General features: G+C 46.3%; 1 long non-coding RNA gene across 1 annotated transcript; it reads left to right on the top strand.

Moving 5' to 3' along the window:
- Positions 1–16,714: 16,714 nt before the first annotated feature.
- LOC135396172 (uncharacterized) lies at positions 16,715–20,427 on the top strand. Its single transcript, XR_010423341.1, has 2 exons — positions 16,715–16,996; positions 20,031–20,427. It is a non-coding gene; the product is annotated as an uncharacterized LOC135396172 (long non-coding RNA).
- The last annotated feature ends 2,457 nt before the right edge of the window (positions 20,428–22,884 follow it).

Here is a 22,884-nt window from a genome sequence, read left to right as displayed (position 1 = left end):
CTTCAGTTGACATATTGTACGGAAACCACCATTTCAAGGGTGTCTATCCAGCTGTTCCAGGTGGATGTTTTTGCAAACAAATTTTCAACGCTGTTATCACGCTTGTCGGCTGAGCATCTCAATTTAAACCTTCGTCCTTACACCACTCATCTAATGTCCCACATTATGTAGTGGGGTAGAGTCTGCACCCCGGCATTGAAACACCCCATCGTCTGTTTGTTGTTGTAGTCAAGTCTGAGGAATGAGAAAGGGTGGTTATTTACAAAAGCAAACCCTCTTACCCACTGAAAGGCGTAAAAAAAAGTTATTGAGTAGCAATTGGGTCTGGCCACACTGCGAAGTGTCACGTGTTACTCTAACTATTCTTACCAACACTTCCAAGAAAGTTTCTCTTTCGTTTGTCGCCGCCTCACAAACATAGTGGATGTCCTCCTCAATTGCCTTTGGATATAAGCGGAAGAAGGAAGTCGTGACGAGGTGCCGTGGTTGGCTCCTGATTGCTCTCGTCTGTCTTTCTCGTTCAATTTCGATTCCTGAACATGGGAAAAGAGACGCCGAGTCGGGATGGGGGGGGGGGGGGGTCGTTTTTTTGGGGCACTTCTCCAACCATACTTTTCGAGGAGAATTTCGTTCATTCAGTGACATCTCATACATCTGGCTCAATACAGGGAAAGATGTCTCCTATTATTGTCCCTGTTATTTCTCTGTGGGGTGGATTTTCGGTGGCCTGGAGGGTTCGTTACCCTGCGGAGTTCATCTTCCTTTCTCGAGTTTCGTAGTATAGGAGGCGGTCACTTTGTAACGCCTTCTTCCTGTGAGGTCATCCGTTTACGAGCGGGAATGGGCGTTTAGCGGCTACATCATCGCAATGTATTGCAGACGCAGCGCCACCTAGAGTAAATAAAGCCTGCCGTGGCTTTGAAATCGTCTGCGGGGTTTCGTCCAAGCAGACGGCGTCTCGGCTCTGCATGTCTACGTCACAGAGATGCGGGCGTGGGCAGCGCCACCTAGATACCGAAGGCCTGCTCATTGCCTCCTCTCCCTCCTTCGATTAAGAGTCAGAAGTCGTCTGCTACTGCGATTCACCGTTCTGCGAATTCAAGAACCCGCAAATGATTGCAGCTCACCTGGAACCTGCAGACCTAAATATTTAGAGAAAAAGTGCAAGACGCTTTACAGAAAATCAGTGTTGAGAAAGATTGAGACCTTTTTGCGCTTTATTTCCAAGTTTTTCCATTTAGTACGCGGGGACGTTCAATCAAAACTCGCAGACGACGGTGGTTCGTATTCATGGCCACGACCGCTGAAAGCACGTTCGTGATTGGCTACGGCCGTTGAAAACACGATCCTTATTGGCTGACTTTTAATTGCTACATCATGGCGACGAGTAAGCCGGTTTTCTCTATCTAGGTGGTGGAGGTGGTGTTGGCAGCGCCACCAGCCTGCTTAGTGCCTCCTCTGACTCCTTCGCCCCATGGATATACGGAGTAGCAGTGTCGTCTGCTTCGACCATTAGCCGCAGACGATTTCAGACACAGTCTTTCTGTGGCTGCCAATGCGGCTGATGACGGCTCGTCTCCATAGCTACGGCCGCTGAACGCACGGTTGTGATTGGCGGACTCCTAATGATTATGTCACGTCGCTTTAGTGACGCGGCATTGTTTACTCTCGGCGGCGTTGATCGAGCATTCCCTCTCTGCTCTTGCAACTACGTCACACAGATGCGAATGTGTGTATATCACTGTCACCACCGTCGCTCCTTCCCCGCTGGCGAGAGTGTTGCTGTGTTTGCGGTGTAAGGGTTGCGGCAGGTCATCCCACGTTGTCCCAGATAAAAGTAAAAGACTGTTTTTTACACCGATGTGAACCCGCATTGAAAGTTTCACAGCGAAGAGGGTAATAGAAGCGGAGAAAATGGACGCCGCATATACCGAAACTCATGCGTCTCTGACATCACAGCCCGCGCCGCTGCCAGTGACGCAGCGCACAAGAAGTCACGTGCCGATGGCTGCCAATGTGGATGGACGCAAATCTGATGGAAGAGGCTGAGGAAGATGGGCTCACTAATTCTGTGAATCATCTAATCAGTCAACAATACAATCTCTGAGTTCTGTGACGTCTGCGCTTCGCTCGGGAGTGTGTGTTCGAGGGCTTGTATCTCGCTAAGTATTGGCTGATTGATTTAATTTATTTCCATCGTAATTACGACATGTGGAAGATTTTTTTCTTCTTCTTCTTCTCAGTATTCTAGCTTGCGCAGCACAATGCGTCCGTAATGTTCTATGAAGGTGTCTCAACCCCTTTAATAGAGTTTGGAACTGCATATCGGGGCAATTATCTGGTTCAGTGGAGGTGGCTTTGGGGCGGTGGTAGTTCTTCAAGGTGAACGCTTTCTCCGATGAACGTCATGAGTTTGCCGTCTGTGATAGTAAAAGCGTGTTAAATAGGTGAATAAAAATCTAGCTGATCAGTACGCATGGAGATAAATGAACATAGCTAATTATACGTGACGTCCGATTTGGCTCCTCACCTCCTTTTATTTTACATTTATTTTCGACCATGTCTCAATTATCGATGGCGAACAAATCCAAGTTACACGAAAATACTCCAACGGTCTCAAACGGGTCTGCTCGACTACGTTTACAGACAGTTTTTTGCCAGTACGTTTGATGACGAGGACGACTGTGTGGGCTACTGGTGAATATCTGAATAACAACAACTTTATTGAGAGATGATGATGATGAATGAGGAGTTTAATCGCCAGGGGCGATACTTTACCCCATTGCTGGTGGTGATGCGGGGAATGAAATAATGAGCCCCTTCACAATAAGGATCGAAGAGCGCTAACAGCTCAAAAGACGATAAGCGATCAGCGAAGGGACGATTTATGATAATAAAATTTGGCCGTCAAGTCCTTACAGCGTTGCTACCTGGTGATGGCGATGTGATAAAGAAAAAAAAATGGCGTTGTTACCTGCCCATCTCAGAAAGCGTGCTTTCCAGTCATCGAACTGTCATTATCACAACTAAAAGAGAAAGGAAAACCGTGAAAAGAAAAAGTAAAATGAAAAATATTTGGTGAGATAAGTAGAGATACTTACGTCTCTCAACTTACCGTCTTCCAAGTTACGTAATCTCCTTCAAAAATATTCATTAGAAAGCATTCGCTCAATAAGGACACCTTTCAGCCTATACTACTCCCGCATGTTAAATAAGCACTTTCTACGCATGGGCCCCTGTACCTTGCTTTTTATCTGTCACGACATCACGGAGCGTATTATATACGCGATACTGGTAGGCAGATAAGAAACTGGATGTGCTGCCTCCTATCCCTAGGAACACCTGCTGCAGGATGATGGGCTTCGCCCCATAGAAAATTTTGCATTCATGGCATGTCTGGTCTTTACCGTTTCTATTCCTCCGGATAACATTTGACTCGTTCTTTGCGCTGTCATGGCAACATCTCAACTTCGAGTTGTTGTTTTATTAACATTTTTCTCTCAAGTTTTACTCCCAATTACATTGCCGGTGTGTCGTGTGTCTCACTTTTGTAACCTAGCAAAGGTCGCCCTAGCGCTCACAATGCGAACACATCTAGTATAACATGTGTGCGGGGAAAAAAGGGGGTCGCGAGCCAAAATACGGTCGATCCCGTTTATTACGATCATCATTATAACGCTAACTTCGATATTATGATCGAATTGCTGGTTCCCGTCTGTTCAGCAACCGTGCATGTTCAGTGGTGCTGTACTTGTACCGTTCTACATCGTTGACGTGATCCCAGCCAGCGATTTCGCGAAAGTTCATAGACAACGATACTCTGATATAACGATCAAACTTCGCGTTCTTGTCGATATATCGTTATAAACTGCCTCGACTGTACCTCGAAAATAATTATTTTTTAAGTCGTGGCACTCTGCCCTAACACCGAAAACAATTTGTGTTGAATACTCCACTCTGATTACTTCTCGTATCAAATACTTATCGAGGACCGTTTAGCAGCCAGCATTCAGTAACGTATCACATTTTTGTCGCGTACTTCTGCGAGTCGTAAAGGCAGAGAGATACGAAGGTGCCCGAGGCGTACGAGTGGAGGACATTGCACCGGCATGGACGGGTGCGGGCGAGCTGTCCACAAAACTAGTATCGTGTCGGCGAACGTTTTCTACAGCTTGGATGAACGTGGAGCGCCGTCCGACGATAAACTTTACAACCCTTCGTGCACCTCGCTGTCGGAGGGTTTCAGACAATGGGGGCGACAAGGAAATAGTTGGCAGTACAAAATGTCTGTTTAGGAAACTGCTGAGAGCAAGCTGTTGGTTGCATTCCTTGAACGAAGTCCACGAAGAAGAAGCTTGAACGTGGCCTACACAAGGACAAACACAAAAGGGCTCAAACAAAACAGCCTTGATGTGTTTTATGTTTGCTCTCGCGGTTTGTCTAGCCCGCGCTCAGGCTACGTCATCATGGACGTCCTCCATGCTCGCCTGTGTTTACGCCATCTTACCAATTCCTGAGTTCGAAGGAAGGAAGAGAAACAGTGAAGCATATGGAAGCAGTTGAAATGTGTTCACCGTCGAGTTCGAGCGAACTGCGGAACCAGTACGCGAGGTGCAGAAATAGCCATAAAGTTAATCTCTCTATTGTTTACACCACAAAACATCTGTCGGTTTTCACTGGAACAACAGCAGTGATGTGACGCTCGGAGAAAATACGTGGCTGGAAATGTGGATGAAACAGCAGAAGTCGTTTCGCAATGAGTGGAGAGATTAGCTTCATTCGGAAATCTAGTCCATGCAATGGTGCTTTCGCAAGCAGCGACGTAGTATGTGCTGCGCAGTTCCGTCGGAGTGGTTCCCAAATATATCGATGGCCTTGAGAGACGAGGGGCGTTGGGGGAGGGAATCCAGGGGCAGCTGAGAGAGTTGAACGGCCGAGACAAGGCCAACGAAGCCTCCTCGCAACTCGGTCAGCGTGGCGGGCGGGTAGAGAAAGTGGCAAAAAGGGCGAGGGCAGGGAAATCGAACGCGGCGGTCGCAGCGCTCGAGACGGTGGCGCCTGGTCGCGGCGCGATACGGAACTACATCGTTCCATATTTTTGATGCCAGCAGGGCGTCTGTAATTTGTTGGGCTTGATGTTATTTGAGGCACGGGTTCCTTTTGGAGCCAAGAGATATTTGCGTGGTGAAATATTTGTTGTATTCAATCGGTCTAACATAGGCAATATCTGGTTGAACTAGTAATTAGTGCAACAAAGAACGGGACGCGAACGGGTCAAGTTAGTGTTTCTGTTGCGTTAATTGGTAGTTCAAATACTGTATGCGTCACCATTTCGTTCAAATTCCCGCTATTGTAGGTAGTTTGTGTTGCCGGCCTTTCGGCTTTGCAATAAGAGCCTGTATTTTATTTATTTTGTGACTGGCGACTCAATCTCAAGGAAATACATCAGCAGGTATCGTTGCGCCCTCCAAGCTCTTTTCAAGTATATCAAACACAACACGTCGTAGTGTCCATGCGAGTAGTAACAACCAAAGCAGATGGTGCACGACAATGTACTTCAAGCATATCGTTGTACCAGTGCAGTCAGGTGGGGATCTGCTGCTGATCCATAATTGTAACACAGTTTCAGCCAAAATGAACAAGGAGCAGAACACAGTGCTGAAATCACAACCCGTGTGTTGTGCATTTAGTCCTTGCTCCGTTCGGCTTAACAGCGTTAATGATTGTTTTAATTGTACAACATTGGAACTAACGCTAAAAGTAAGGAATATTCCGTGTCCGACCTTCAACCTGGTCGCTATTGTCGACACTTATCTGCGCTTTGTCGTTAGGTTTGTGTATTATCGGCAGTCTCCTATTTCATATCAGAACTGAGTGCGTTCACTAGAGCGATATTCTCCGGAATACTCCAGCGATTGCGAAAAACGTCATAACTTTCCGCTGCCAGGTAAACGCGAGTGGTCAACGTCATCACTTTTCGTGCACAGCTAACCGTGTGGAATATTCTGCTATGGAGCCACAAGATATTCCGTAGCAAACGATTAGCAAATACTACGCAGGCGCTGTCATCTGCGAAGTGCGTAGTACGCCACTTCCGATGTTCCGATACCACGCGAGGGCTAATCGTGTCACGCGGAGAAGAATTGTTTTCTTTTTCTTCCCCTAGAATATTCCGCGGGGATTTGGCTTATGAGAATGCACGAACACAATTACTACATGAATGCTGGAACAGGCAAAGTTGAGCGAATCTATATTTAGTCAAGCCCGATAGACGGGCAATACGTTGTGCGTACCAATATGAACGTTACGCTAAAACATGTCGTGCGAGCACGGGAACGTATTCCAACTAGAAGAACCATTTTGTCGTTCTCAGCCATCCCGCGAACCACTTTACACGTACCCACAGTCATGTTGCGAGGTCTATTCTGATGCGGCCTGCGGCTTGTAGCAGACGCGGACGTCTGTTTGGGTGCGTGGCATCCCATGCAGAACGAGACGCAACGGAGGCAGATTTTAATAGCTTCCACTGCGGCTTTCCCCCCGAGTCGGCTGGCGCTGACGCCGCCGTCTACGTTTCCCCGATGTCGCTTTTGCTTGTATTTCACCTTCGCTGCAGCCTAATTTTAGCGGCTCGCGCGAAAAATTATTTTAACAAAAAAGAAAAAGAGAAAAAGCGTCACGTGTCGACAGCTTTCCTGATTAAACAAACACTCCGTCAGCAGTTTCCGAGTTAACGATCTTCGCTTCATTTTGATGGCTTTGCAATACGGTAGGGAGGTATTGGGTGTCATCCATCGTGTTAGGGGACGTGTTTTTTTATCGACGGATCGGAGGAGTGTTTTCGGAAAGATGATCGCCACATGTAAGTAACAGTGTAATACTGTAGACGGGTGAGAAAATCCAGGGAACCGGTAAGGAAGTATGTAAGGAAGTGCCTCAGGACGAGAGAACTGTACAATACAATATATACATACAATATACAGTACAATAGAGCAGCAATAACTGTGTAGTAACAGTGTTGGAAAAGTTGTTTGCAAAATGCCCATCTGGGAGAGTATTTTAAACACACACCCCGCCCCTTGATATTGTACAGAAAACATTCTGTACGATGTGCTCTTTATTGAAATGGCGCTTTTTGTTGAGTACACTATTTAGAAGCGGGTATTTTACAAAATGATGTATGCTGTTAAACTTATACCACAAATGTGCGTACCATATACTACCAGAACATTTATACCCGAAAGGTGTAAAAGAAGTTACTGTGTATGGGGATATAAAAAAAATTGTCATACGACCCCACTGGATTCGCGTGCTCGTAAAATGTATTACACAATGCTCCGTTCGAGACTGCGGAACACGTTGGTGAAGCAGCTCGACGACAAGGACAAATGACACACGCAGATGATAACTTTCAACTAACGGCCGGGATTTACGGTGGTTGATCGCACATTGTCACACGTTCACCCGCATTTTGGTGACAGCGGTTCCCTGTCTCGACAGAAATCACACTTCACACTCGCTTAATTATGCGGGTAGGGTGATATTAAAGGAACAGCGAGATGACATACTGGGATTCTCGAAACGCTCCTTAATCCATCAAGCAGCTCATCAAGTGGGATATTGCAAAATCATCTGAACCCTGTCACATTCAGTTTCAAAAGTGTTCCGAAAGATCAGGCTCGTGCGGAACTGGCCACTTTAGAGGCGTGACCCGGCCGTGACGTAGCAGCAGCGTTTCGAACAAACGTGAGCGAGTCACCTATCGACCACTGGCTGCATCGGGACGTGGCGTAACGGGATCAGGGAAGGAAAACGGGGTGCTGTAGGGTGGTACGCGGTAAGGTAAGTCAACATCACCTAGACAGAAGTTCAGCGCATCTCCGCGTAACGTCATCCTACTCGAGTGGGCGCCGGCCAATCACACGAACGCCCTGTCCTGGAGAAGCAGACGACACGCGCTTCATTGGAGAGAAACCATCTGAGTAGGCTCACGTGTGGCGAGGGCGAGGCGATATTGGCGACTGCTGGGACACGTCGAGACTGGGGGGTACTCGGGTTCGAATCCCGGTGCCGGCTGTGTTGTCTGGGGCTTCTCCCGGGTTTTTCCTCAGACGCGAACAGACATATGTCGGCACAGTTCCTTTTGAAGTCGGCCAAAGACGCGCATTCCCCAGGGCGTCAGTCGAGACGTTGCCCTCCTCTGTGACAGAGGCCAACAACGGCGATTCTTTTCACCATCACCACCACCACCGGATATTGAAAAGGCATTCTGTTCTAGGTGATTAAGTCACCACTACCTGGATATAGAAAGCCTGCTTAGTCGTCGACGTGACGTAACAACTAAGAGTCAGTCAATCAGGACTGAGTTTTCAGTGACCGCAGCCAACAGTGGTCGTATAGCCATCTAGATAGGCCACCATCAGCCGCATGGGCAGCCACTGTCGTCTGCTAGTACTAAACGGGAAACGTGTTGTACTTTTTGTCTACAGATTCAAGTTTGCGAACTTAGCTATAATCATTTGCGAGTTTCAGAATTCGCAGAAAGGCGAATCGCGGTAGCAGATGAATAAACTTTTTTTCACAGCGGCCTATGCGCATGACCTTGAGGCGCTGGAGAGGGTTATCTCCGTCTTCACTAGATGGCGCAGTATGGGGACGACAGAAATATGGACCAGTAGGGAGACCGCACGAACGGCGCAAGCTCGTCGGTTCCTCGGTTCCACTCCGGATTGGTTTTTGGTACTTTGTGCTCCCCACGTGGATTTGTTTTGACGCGCTCCGAGCGTGGTTTGGTGGAGACCCGCTAGGATATGACGTGTATGTGGAAAAGGTCCATTCTGCCTTTATATGACCACTTAGGGAGAGAGACATTGAGCAGGCCTTCTGGTCTGGCACACCTTTCCTTTTAATAAATGTATATCCCCCTTATGTATCTAGGTGGCGTTTGGTAAGTACCAAAGGGAGCTATGGGCAATCTTGTTCGGAACGCAGGGTATTTCTCGCTTACGACTGCTGCATCCCGCCGCATCCCAATATGACAAAGCTTTCATTCCATCTTACGAACCCAAATGGATTTATGCGCCTGTCGCGGTAAACGCAGGAGTAATTTTTACGAGTACTTATGGAGCAATTTTATTCCTACGAAGTTTACAGGCTATTTGCAACGCTATCAGGAGTAAATTTCAGGCAGAGGGGACACAAGTGTGGAGTAATCTAAGGGGGAGTAGAATCTAATTGCTCCCCCAATTTCCTCCTTTTTTGCTTAGGCTATAAACATTCAAAATGCTCAATAATATTCGAAATCAGTGTTTCATTTTTTTACTGCGCTACAGACACACACACTGTATGCTTTCACACATTTTTTTATGAGCTATGAAGTACAGGAGGCATTAACTGTCCTACTTCTCGCACAATGGAAGGCGACCTGAAAATCGGACAGCGTCACTAACGCGTCATTCATATCTGCTTTGACATCATCGACGGGGTATCCCATCTCAGCTCTTTGGTGTACGATCTTGCAAACGTAATTGAAATAAAAACTCATATAAAAGACTTGACTGTAGGACATATCCCGCATGGTGTGAACCGCAGCAGGGGTATGCCAATATGGCATCCTCACTGCGGCACCAGCAGAAGCCAAACTCAAGTAGGGATACTTCAGCCCAGTCAACCTGGACAGGCCATGCTGATTGGGACAATGGCAGCACTTCAGCAGTTTGGCCGACAAATGTTCGTACCAGTCCTTCACGTTGAAGACTGCCTTCCAGAACACATCCGCTATCTCAATGCCGACCACTGGGGCGAGGATGTACATGTCGCTCTGGCTCGGAAACTGCACCTCCACGAGCGCCACGAACCTCAGGTAGACTACGTTGCCGCCGTCGATGACGTGATTGTATCGTGATTTCCGCGCAGCCACCAGACCGCGGCGATTCAGCTGCTTCTGACGTTCGTGGTTGTACTTCCGAAGCGCGAGCATGTTTTTAAAGTAGTTGTCCTCCATCTTGGGTGGTCTTATGAAGGGCAGGTCAGATTGTAGCAGGAGGTGATACCGCGAGAGCATGATACTGAGTCTCTGGGCTGCAGACGGTAAAACAGAGGCCACGCGTTGGACCACGGCGCCGCGTATGCTGTCGAACATGACGCGTATTACGACGTCCTTGAGGGTGTCCCGAATGAACATCATAGCTGCCGTTTCCCAAAGGTAGTCTTTGAACAGAACATCGTCTTGGCAAAAGAAAAATAGATGGGGGTGTCCGATGGTGAAGGACTGTACTTCGTAAGCCCTGGTTGCTATGGTAACGGCTGCACTGGCCAGCACGTAGACACTGGAGGCAGCTCTATGGTCCTCGTCTGTAAGTATCGCGATTATATCGCGCACAGTGTGAAAAGAACGCACTGATACCGCGACTGATTCGCTCCAGATGTTGATAATCGATACAATATGCTTCCAGTCCTTAACGGCCATCTGTGACGCAAGTGGCGAAAGAACGTTGATGTCGCCGAACGCGTCGCTCGTGTTTGTCGTGACCACGCTCTGAAGCCGTGCAGACAGGTCCGCGATTTCGGCGAAGGATGTGTTTAAACCCAATTTGCTCCTGATGACTCCAACGGCTTCCCTGAAGAGTTTTAATTGTAGGTCCGTGTAGTCTCTCGCGTTGTTTTGATGAGGACTGAAACGTACGGTCGGCAAGGATGAACTGGTGACTTCGATGGACACGTCGAGTTCGAATGTGACGTCGTATTCCGCAGACAGTAATACGATTAAGGTTATGATCTCGCTTACATTGAGTACCTTTGTGACTCCGAAAACTTCTATTATGGCGATTACAGCTTCGGTGGGGGTGTGACGGCCCTGAATGACGTGGTTGATGCAGCTCCTGAAGCATGCGTTGATAGTCCTGCTGGCTACATTGGACAGCGTCCCTTGAAACGTCGGAGTGACGATCTTTTCCCAGAGTACGTTGAGTCGTTCGATTTCAATCTTCTTCGGCGTCGTGTAGCAGGTGTAGTGAAAAAACTGAGTACATGGATTGAGGCTGAAATTGGCTCCCCTGGCTAGTTGGCGTACAACTTCCGGGCAGCAGAAAGAAGCTCTTTGCGGGGCGGACATCGGAGACGCCTGGTACGTCTGGTAGAGGATCCAGATGCACGCAAAGAATAGGATTGCCAGTACGAAGATGGAGTAGATGTATGTCGCTCGTATCCGGCTTAGAGGACTATCTCGGTCGCTGGAATGAGGAGTGTACATTCTCGAACGATAGCGCCGGAACCACTTCCTCTTCTACTTCTTCTTCCCCATGGAGGATGGCGATCAGCCACAAGCTAGATTGACCATGAAATTGACTATCTTCTTCTTCTTCCACCACTAAGCACAGCGACACAATGACTATGACGTGACTTCCTCCTCTTCGTCAAACCTGGCGCATAGCTCACTGGCAATTGGCCGCGGAACACTTGTTTTAACCACGAGATTAACACACTATGAAAAATGCTGAGTAGATGATATGTGGGAGATTAGCGATTGAGAAAAAGATGGTGTGAGATAAGCAGCGCCCAGAAGGACGACCAAACGAGAGGGTGGCGGAAAGTGTGAGAGGAATGTCTTCCGAACGGAAGGGGTGGTGGTGGTGATGGGGCTTGCCGTTGTCGGCCTCACGTATGTGGGCAACGTCACGACTCACGCCCTGGGGGAATGTGCGTCCTGGGCCGAACGGAAGGGGACCGCCAAGAAGGTGTCACGGTAAGACGAATAGCGAGAACAGATTTCTCCCACGCTCCTGTTCTTCTTCTTTCACATTCGATGCAGGTGGTCGGGAACCCCTGTATACCCTGGAATAGCTTCTTGTTGTGGGGTGGGTTTCCTCCAGACAACAAATGTCAAGCGCAGTCCCCTACGAAGTCGGCCCCAGATGCACAATCTCTCAGAGTATAGCAAGTCGCGATATGGGTAACGAAACAGACAAGTAAAGTAACGGCGCAGCCACCACTATCTGCTCTTGACGCATGACCGCGACGAAAACCGTCTTGTCTTCAAGAATAGGATATAGGAACAGCATTTTTGTTTTCTTTTTCTTTTAGGGGATATAGGAGAGGGTATGTGGCGTGCAATACCAGTTCGTTATCTCGGTCTTTGATTTTTAAAACTCGCGGATACGAAACAAGTGAACCAACCCTGTGTGGCCGTTTCCTTTTACACACACACATCATCATCATCATGCATGCCTTACAACACGGAGAGGATACGCCAACCGCGGTCCCTCCTTTCTTCCCTTCTCGTCTTCTGTTCCTGTTCGCAGCAGTGGTTTCTGGTTTCTCGGTAACTTATCTTTATACTGGTAATTTTATTGCTGTTCTCTGTTACAACACCACAGTAAGATGCGTGTCGTGCTACGCCCTCCCTTACACCCTCTTATACCCTCACGCGTGGGTGTCCATGTCATTATAGTAATAATGTACTTTCATCGGCCATAAATGTCATAACCGCAGCCCTACGCGTGAGTTACGCCTGGAGAGGTTGTTGTCGTTGTACGAAGTTTGGCTCAGGAGCAGTGACATGATCTCGCTTGCGCATTTTTATCGAAATGTCATGTGTGCGCGCACTTCGTTTTCTTCTGCAACTTGTGAGCATTCCAGATAGCGAAATGGGACACACTCCGCTTTGCTTGGGCGACGTTGTGCTGTATCAGCTTCGACGGAGAAGATATACATGCACTTGTGGAATATCGCTGAAAAGCCCCGTATTTTCTGTCGATCCCAGCAGTACGATACCGGCCTGTTTTGAATTCACCCCGCTGGATTGAGGTCTTTGAATGACCTCAAGGGAGTCACCCGTCTTTTATCTATTCTTTATACCAAGTGTTATAGGGTCTGTCGCATATGCACTTAGTGAATGCGCAGATTACACATTACGAATCACGTCAAATTAAATAAATTAATTAGGGTGGTTTGTCTATCAGTTGCTTTGCGCGTCCCAAGCACCACTCTAGAAAATAGATTGTTTTATGATGCAGATACTAAATCATACTATACAACTTGGTAAGAACCTTGGTAAAGTAGGGAATGCACTGCCCTTTCTAAATATGATCTTATCTGATCCGTTAAGAGCGAACTATCGTATGCATTCCTAGCGGCTAATCCATTCACCATGTGGAGTATGAACTCAACATTGGTTCGAACAACGGAGATACTAACTAAAAACCAGGACAAAAAAAGGCGACTGCTTCGACGCCTCCGCTGCAGGCACGGCGTAGAAACTGGCCGAGGTCAAAAGCAGGCGACCTTGGCCGCTGTCAGGCTAGCTTGCTGCAACCTTGGAGTGAGCAAAAGATGTAAATGACGTCAGACCCCTTGCAGGGTGAGTGTCTGGCCACCGTTCGACGCTCTTTCTGCGCGTGAACGCAATGAATGAATGCATCGAATGCAATATGCCAAACGTATGATATATTTCAGATAATAGGCCTTCTCCACTCAGATTTTTTTAGAATCTCTTCATGGACCCTTTAAACAGGCCATGCTGAAAGTGTGTCAAAATACCTGCCCCGGGACCGTTACAAACAAGCGTCAGCCTATAAGCCCAAAGGGTGATTCATAGGAGAGATTGTCACAGCTACTACAAAGTGACAAGAACAATTTCATTGGTCGATGATGAACGGGGAGTATAAATTCATGCTTAGCATTTGTTGTGTGTCCGGAATTTGTTCTAAGGGAAGCGAACGGTAACCGATGGGGAACAACGCGTCCTAATCCACAAAAGCTATACCTGAAAAATCTTTAGTTCGCAACCATTGGCAATTGTGTTTAGCCGTGTCCCACATGATCTCATTCACGTCGAAGAAATAAATTGCTCGTGATTCTGAGGCTTAAAACGCTTAAGAATGAGATGATTGCGTAGGCGCACTCCGCGTATAGAGTAGTGCCTGACTGCGGACTATTCTAAATCGATGGCAATCTCGGCTAAGAATAATAAATGGTGACGTTAATCGCGCGGTTGTCGTTCATTTAGTGCGACAATGTGCAGTTTTTCTATAACATTGTTGAGATATGGCTATGATGTCTTTATGCACATGTGCAAGTAAAAAAATAGTAATCGGCCAAAGGAAGGAAATTATGTTCAATAATTAGAAAGAAATCTATGTCTGCGAGCATTAGCATGGTATTTACATCATCCTTCGCATTCTGTCTGCGTCCATGATGTGTCTGTGTCCATTCAAAATGTGTACTTGCCTACGTCCTCAGGTTCCGCAGGGATTAAATCTTGGACCGTTACTCCTACTGTCTTTGTTAATGATGTTAAGGCCCGGTTTCACCAATGCTGATTAGCATTCGAACCGAGGTCAACGGCCCCTTAACTCGAATTTGATTCGTCGTGAATTCGGTCGTCACCAGCATCAAGGTCAAAGCGGGGCAAAGAAAGCTTTGAGAGGCGGGAACACTTTTTCCTCTCGCCGCACCTTCCACGCGCGCTTTTTGCGACAATCAAGCAGGCGGCGCTAAAGCAGCACTTTTACTAATTTTTTTCGACTATTTCTGTTGCTGTACTGTGCATAGTTTTTGTTGGGTCTTCGGTTATCCGTGGAGGACTTGTGAAAAAGTGAGATTCGCTTGGCAATTTTCAAAGTTCAATTGACAAAAATAAATTTCCCTCAGCTAAAAATTGTCCAAAGCCTTCCTAAATGGCGGCAAAAGTTTCCAGAATGTAATTGCCGAAAGGCAAACAATCCTCCGGCGAGCTCGGGCAACTTCAGCGCTCGCTCGCGGCCCTAGACAGTCGCCCTCTTGGGTTATCTACGGCTTTGGGTGCCCGACCACCGCATGAAAGTCAGTTTGCGCTGCGTGCCTTGGTCTCGTTGCTGTGTGAAATTGGTGCCGACGATAAGTTTTGACTTTAGTGCCTCTGTTTCCGTTTCTTTTCTTTACTTTTTTTTACTGTTGTGACTTTGTGTGACTCTTCGTATCTGAGTGTTTGCACTCCAAGTGTCTAATACGTTCATGTGTTCTGAGTTGTCTACGTGGTATGGAGTAGCCGGCTTCCACGTTGGTGGTGCCAATTTTATCCTTTTTTTTTTTCATTCACTCACTCACTCCGGCGGTACTTCCCCAGTTACAATTTTTTATTACTTTCGGTGAAACACCCTGTAGACATGTCGTTAAAAAAGTAACACGCAGTTTATTTTTTTTTTTTTTCAAGGCTCAAATTTTCCGGAAATTTTACATCTTTACCTGTAACTCCACGCAGGGTACAGGAGAGGGAGTCTTAAGGAGTTTCGGTTTCGATCTAAGCTTCCCAGCTCTTTTGTCAACTAACGAGTCCCCGACCGCCAAACCAACTTTGTTTCTCATTTCTCAGGAATGTACAGAACTTATTTACACAGTCACTATAACAATTTTGAATTGTCCCGGAGTCTCCCTTTAAATTGTATGATTATCGTGCTCTATGAAATCCTTTCAAATTGCTTTCACTGATTGCACGACGTAATATTACTGACGCTTTGTACACTTATAAATGTGTACATTCGAATGTCGATTCTTCCTTCCTATTAAGTCATTGGGCTTTTGTCCTCCCCGAGCAGCATTTCCCGATCCGCCATCATTTTATGTAGATAGATTCTCCATAATTCTATTATACGTTACCATGGAAATTTTGTTGAACTCGATTTCCAAGTCATGTGACAGTGTTTTGTTCCGTTCCTATGCGTCCTTCAGAAGGGATGTAACCGTATGTCTGTCTTTTTTTCTTTTTTGATTCCACGTTAGCGCGGCGAAGCAACTGAGGCTATGAGCGGCGCGAACAAACGTGGACAGATGGAAAGAGCACAGCAGGAAAGAGTGGGAGACTGGAGGGTTAGTATGCGTCCTGGGCCGACTTCAGGGGGAACTGCGCCCTCATTCGTCTGGAAAGTCTTCGGGAAACTCAGGGTCTCAGACAGCACAGCCGGCGGCAGGATTCGAACCCACAACCTCCCAGTCTTCAGCACGACCTTGGCTACCACCAACGAGCGTGTCTACGTGTTGTCTATTTTTGCTTTTATATTTGAACAAAGTTTGTGTCGTGTTTTCTTCTTCTTCTTCTTCTTCCTCTTCGCGTGATATTGCTGGCTGTTTGTTGCATGTCGGAGTCAATATTGACAATATGTCTGATGCTGTGCGCGCCAATATGCTAAGGTCCCTGGTATATAAGGCCCAAAACGGTAGATATATAAAAATAGTACAGGTCACGTGACAGCCAATGATGCGTGTCCATGGCACGTTTATGCAAGTGTGTCACAAAGTTTGCGCAAAAGCGGGGAAAGGGCAATACTTACACTTACACTTACACTTAGTACTTACACTTGCTTAGTACTTACACTTGCACTTAGTAACAAAGCGAGTGACTCCTGTGATTTATCAGCGAAAGAAGGCTTCCTCGTAATCAGCGCCTTTTGCACACAGTTTTTGGCACTTCAGTACACGAGCCTCCAATTCCTATTCCCTGGTATACGTTGCTGTTCGTGAGTTCAGAAGATCCGAGCACCGCGACTTACATAGCTCCATCAGCAATTCCGAACGCTCTCATTTTGTGAGTACACGTTTAATGTTCAACGAACAAATTTCTCTTATACTGTCGCTTCGCAATATTATGGCTTATGAGAAACTGAAAACGCCTTTACAGGACTCCAGAACAGTAGCGTGCAGAAGGTATGTAGCATGCACACTTACGACGTGCTATTATTATTCGCACTGCGCTCGTGATTACGATATAGAACTGGGAAAAACCGGGAGACACGGAATATTGAAGACGACACAAACAATTCCTCCGTTCCGTATCTGTCAGGTTTTTCTAGTTTCATGACGGCCAGCTAGTCTGCGTACTTTTGCTTGTGTCGATGATAACAGTGGTCTCACGACGGAAGGTCACCAATTCTACTAACAAGTGCGTAATTGGAGTGGTTCAGTTTTGGAGAGATTCTCTTCGCGCTAGGTTGACTTCGTGCTTCCAGTGGTTCCCAACACTAATGTGAGTTCGCAGACTATCATGACGATCATCATTAATAGGCATCTCCGCACCTGGATAGTCATACGCATTACACTAGCGAAGTCCTTCGGAATTACTGCAGACGTCACGCATCAATACGCACCCTTTTTCCTCTTATTACGAGGTTACGACGCTTATGCTATGTAACCGCGCTGAGGTTGTAAGAAAGTGGGATATTATGGCGACTGTCACTTGTAGAAAGGCAGCCAGGAAGACGCAGTCAAAGAAATACACACACACACACACAACTGCATCAGTGTCAGTTACGTTCGTGTGTACGCGTTTCTCCGCGTGTTCGTCTTTTGGCTACGCTTCTAGCAGTGACAGTATCACTGTAAACTTTTTCACACCTTTAAAGGTGTGCGCTATGCACATTCAACCTGGTTGCGTAACATTGTATCTCCAGGATGATATTTTAGAAAATTCGGAAAGCATTGCAAAAGATCAAGTGTCAGTGTAAATCTTGCTTTCATTATGTCTTGGATATCGTAGATACGTGCTAATTCATATATGCATCGCTAGCGATAATCGAGCACGTGCAAGTGTCTACAATACTGTTCAACAATGTTGAGTAGTTGCAAGAGTGAATTTTTGGAGGACAGACCACATTCGAGTAAAGAAAATTAGAGCGAAACCGCGCTCCATTATGATGTATTACCAAAATTACACCGAAAAATGCGTACGTCATGCACGTTACTACACCTTTAAAGGTGTGAAAACGGTTGCAGTGTACCAACTACCCCGCTTGTAGAATCTACTTCACTCTGGCGACTGGCGCTATTGCTCTATGTACAAAGCACAATGCTAACAAGCGCTGACTGTCTTCTCTCGTCCCTTGGGGAATGGACCTCTTTCATAATTGCCTATGTGCACGCGCGTGGCGCTTGTGACCTTGAGGGCGCCACGGAACATTCTCTCCACACTCCACAGATGGCGTTTTGCGCATCTAATTCGCTCTGCTGATTCGTAAAACCCCTCTCATTTATAGGCGAGTTTTAGTATATCGCAAGATCTCTTACGAAAATGATACGACAAAGGATTATCAAATCCAAGCTTAGCAATGTGATTTCACTCGCTTTAAAGACACAGGGCGATTGGCTTATCATATTTTCGAAACCGTTATCGTAAACACTTTCCGATCTACTAAAAGTCGCAATAGACTGGTACCGCAGCCGTGCATCGCTCGCCTGGAAATTGGACGAGCAAGATCACGTTGTCCCGCGAATGGCAGGCCGACAGAGGTAGCTTCTAGTCGCCATTTTTTAACCTTATCGTGCCTCTGCCGCTGCGCCAATACGGTACTTGTATATGTCTTCTGGGTCGCATGCGCAGTTTTAACAATATTAAATAGATGAATACGGGGTTTCCCAAGTAAGAAAATTCGTTTAAAAATATTTCAGGCATAGCAGTCGTTGAAGCTTTCCTCATAGATGCACAGAGCGCTAAAAGTTGTGTCGAGTTTTTCAGCTTCTAGATTTTAAATTATGAAAATTGAACTATGATTAAAGTGTATTATGACAACACCGCTCGTTCCTGAACGGTGTCGATTCTGTTTTTTTCATGAACTATCGGGGCACCCGTGAGACTTTGAAATTAAAAGTGTAACAAGGAAATTGCATGTTACGGTGCCTCGAAATTGTAAAACCTCCGCAAAATAAACATCGTAACAAAGTTTCAAGCTATACGAAACTACGCAAGCGAAACTACACGCGAGGCTTAGCTGCCTGTAGAGGCCATTACTAGTGCAAGAGGATAGCGATCTTTCTTTTATTTTCACAATTCTTCGAAAACGAACCTGACCAAATGCCAATGTCAATAAGAATATGTAACGGATACTACGTCCTGAAACATACTATAGTATAACACCCAGAAAGCTCATTTTATTAATGTACGTATATTTCATTACAAACCCCGTAGTTTATCTTGGAAAGCCCTGTTTGCATTTCTTCGAGGCGCTACGTAAAGCAACCCATATCGTTCCTGGAAGCAACTGAGAGACTTGGTCTAACCCATGGCAAGTCCTAATTTCCTGAAGCCTCCACTCAGACGAACACAAATCCACGATACGACCGACGCAGCTTTCGCGATCCGTCAGCGGTGCACACAAGTTATACATCGAAGTGACACTATACAGATGAAGGAATCCATAACACTCTAATGGGCTCTATATGGACTCCCTTCCCGGCACAGTCGGTCGTTGTGAACCCGGAAAGACCAAGGAGAGAAAGCCATATGCATTGTCTTGCGATGGACGAATGCTGTTTCCGCAAATCGCCCTCAATAAGAAATCGGCGCATGGTTTTCGTTCTATACTCCTAAGTAACGTTGCGGTTCAGCATAGTCATCTCCCACTGACCGAGTCACTTACTGCAATGGTAGAGGTTGAGTCGTCATCCTCTAGTGTGTGTAAGACCTCGCTACCCTTGCCGTAAAGTCATGACGACGGCTCTCAACTTGGTAACGTAGCAGACGACAACCGCGCGCATGCGCGCGATTGTCGTCTGCTATTGTCGCGACTGTCGTCTGCGTCTGCTTTGTTGTCTGTCCGCTGATTGCATTGCATTTCTGCAAGCCACCGAGCGGAGGGACAACATTTCTTCACGATTTTGTAGAGGACAACGGAACGAGGATGACTTCCTTCTGGATGGGCTCGTTTAATCGAAAAAGCTTTGCAAGTGGCCTAGACGTAATATGCTGTTGAGTGCTGTGATAGCATAGTGTTATACATATTTCCGTTTTGTGTTGAAAGCGCTTGAAATGTTTTCCTATATGTCACGCGGTTTCTTTTCTTGTTTGTTTTTTGTTGTTGTTTTTATTTATTTATTTACTTAAAGAGAGCTACATAATCCGTTTGGCGTTTTGGAAGGTTCTTTCCTTATCTTCGTTTTTGATTGTTTCAAAGGTTGAAAAACCTTTGAAATATTGTGCGACATGTTTTTTTCTTCTGTGTTTTTTTTTTATGTTACTGACTAATATGCTCGTTCGAATCAGCATTTCCGGGTTCTTTCCATTCCAGATTTTCCTTGCATCAGTGTCACGACGTCACAGCTGTTGGAACTCCCGCAACGTTCAATAATCGGCGCCTGTAAAGCGTGCTTTCCCTCATATACACCTGCCATGTGGAGAAGTCGACCCTCGTTCTTGCCTTAACCTTTATTTTTATTATTATTTTTTTTCTTTTTTCTTTTTTTTCGAACACAGGCACACCAGGTGCTTATACCTGTCCCTTTTTCTTTCACGCCTGGGCTTCGTGGTGTTCCAAATGTCTTCGCTTCCATGTCATGGATTGCTGCACATCCTGTGTCTTTTGGAAGTTAATAACGTAGCGTGCGCTATACGTTATCACCAAAGTAATGTTATATACGTGTTCGTTCCTCATAAAGCATTTCAATAAATGAAACACATTACAAAAAGATGTTTTAACCCTACACATTAATAACCCCACATTTTAACCCTATTTAACACATTACAGTTTTCATAAATTACTCCGCATCACCAAAAAAAAAAAAGTTTTTATACGAGAGAAGATGATCTCCATTATAAAATCTAAGTCGCGATTAGTCAAAATGGCTTTTGACCGTGACACCCTATATAGAACCAGGAACGCACTTCCAATAATTTTCCAGTGATTTTCGGCACTATGAAATTATCCTCAAAATGTTAGCCACTAACAGTAACTGACCGGATGAAAATATATTTATTATTTCATCTGCCTTTTATTGCGTGGTGACTACAAAGACAACCGTAGCTACCGTACGCTGTAGTCGAGTTCCGCTTGCAAACAAAGTTGTCGACACAGACAAGCAGGATTGCTCTTACAACATTACCAAACACTAGGCTATCAAAACAAGAAAGAGAAGAACACCCTCAACGCCAATAATCCGAGCTTCCTTCACAAAGGGCAATTCTTGCAGATCATGGGGCAGTCCAACGAAAACCATTCCGGAACAACTGACGCACTTTCTTCGAGAATCTCTCTCTCCCAAGCGTCTCTTTCTGTGCGTGGGCCAAAGTAAAAATCGAAGCTACTCTCTCTATACGAATATGCACGGCGCCGAAGCATAGCGAATACGGGACGACGTCTAGCGGTTAAACTGCCATATCTCCAACAATGGACGTTGTTCCGAAGATGGCCCAAGGAGATCCCGATCATTTTCCTGCGGCCAGCAATTTGGTAAATCGCCCCCTTTCGGTTCCAAAGACAAAACCCGATGCACCGAAGGACGACGACGACGTGGGTCGATAAAAAAGGTGGCGGCGACGAAAGATCCTTTACGATGTGCTCCGTTGCTGGTTGGCTGAGCCAGAATATTAGCTGCTCGGCGTATGATGAAGCTGACTATAGCCACTGAACCCACGTCGAGAGGGGAGGGAGTGTAGTTTGGATTACTCGCAGACGCCTCGACTTGACTAGCGTGAAATGGAGTCTCCTCTTCGACGGCCTTCGATCTCTCTCTTTTTTTTTTTTTTTTTTTTTCACTGCGCCGGCTTGAGAACTTTTCTGCTTCGTTATGCCGTTTTCTTTTTATGCGAAGTTTATTGGTAAAAGGAAAGGATAACGGAACGATTAATACTATGATTTGGATAAGAAGCGCGGGAAAGGATACTATACTTTAAAGGGACGATCTTCCAGCATTCCTCGCTTGCTGATAAGTTGATCAGTAGTTTTTTTGTTTTTTTTAATATGGCTTCTTGATTCACGCCTCTTGTGTTGGTAAAGCCACGTTTGCTGTACTACTTCTGACAACATTGCCAATACAGTGAACATGTGACACATGTGAAATACAGAAAAGTTGTATTATACCTACACTGCATTCGCGGAGGACACTGGAGGACACACTGCACTGGAGTGAGACGTGGCCGTTACCGTGTATTCACACGAGCGACATCCTCATGGAATATTCTAGTTAAAGAAAAAGCGACAACGCTGCTCACTGAGACGAAGTTCCGTCCCGCGTTATATTGAGCATTCACACGGTGCCGGAATATCGGGAGCCTGCGCACGTAGCAGACGACACTTAGCAGATGACACCGTCAGCGTCTTTTCCTGTTGTCTGCTACGGGACACCTTGTGGCCCCACGGTTAGCAGTATCAACGCCACCTAGTCACAGAAGGCCTGCTTATTGAATCCTCTCCCTCCTTCGCTACGTGGACGTATAAAGTCAGAATTCGTCTGCTACAGCGATTCGCCGTTCTGCGAATTTAGGAACTCGCAGATGATTGCAGCTAACTTGGAACTTGCAGACCTGAATCTGTAGACAAAAAGTGCAACACGCTTTCCAGAAAATCAGTCTCGAGTAAGATATGGGACCGTTTTGCGGTTTATTTTAAGGTTTTCCCATTTAGTACACGGGAACCTTCAATCACTGCTCGCAGACGACGGTGGTTCGTCTCCGTGGCTACGACCGCTGAAAGCTCGTTTGTGATTGGCTACCGCCGTTCAAAACACGATCCCGATTGGCGGACTCTTAGGTGTTACGTCATTTCGACCAGTAAGAAGGCTTTCTCTATCTAGGTGGCATTGGCGGTGCACGTGAAGACACGACGTTGAGTGCTCGCGTTCATGTGACAGCAGAAAGCTATGACGTTTTTCGCATCTTCCGCTGGAGTATACTGGGGAAATGTCGCTCGGGTGAATACACGGTTAGGAGTTTATTCTCGTTTTGGTCTTCCAATTTTTTTTTTTTTTTTATCTCTCAGGATTGCGAAATCGCGTTCACAACGACTTCCTGCGCTCGTTGTCTGTCTCTAACTTCCGGACTAAATGTGAAGTGGCAGACGGACTCGACGCGTGGCGCGGTCGTTTCCATCTATTAATTAACCAATAAACATAAAATCACGCTTCGAAAATCGAGATACAAAAGCTGTA

This window comes from Ornithodoros turicata, chromosome 5, assembly GCF_037126465.1.
Source record: "Ornithodoros turicata isolate Travis chromosome 5, ASM3712646v1, whole genome shotgun sequence".
In the NCBI taxonomy this organism is placed as follows: Eukaryota; Metazoa; Arthropoda; class Arachnida; order Ixodida; family Argasidae; genus Ornithodoros; species Ornithodoros turicata.
Note: the sequence above shows the minus strand (reverse complement) of the source record. Positions and strands in the feature narration are given on the sequence as shown.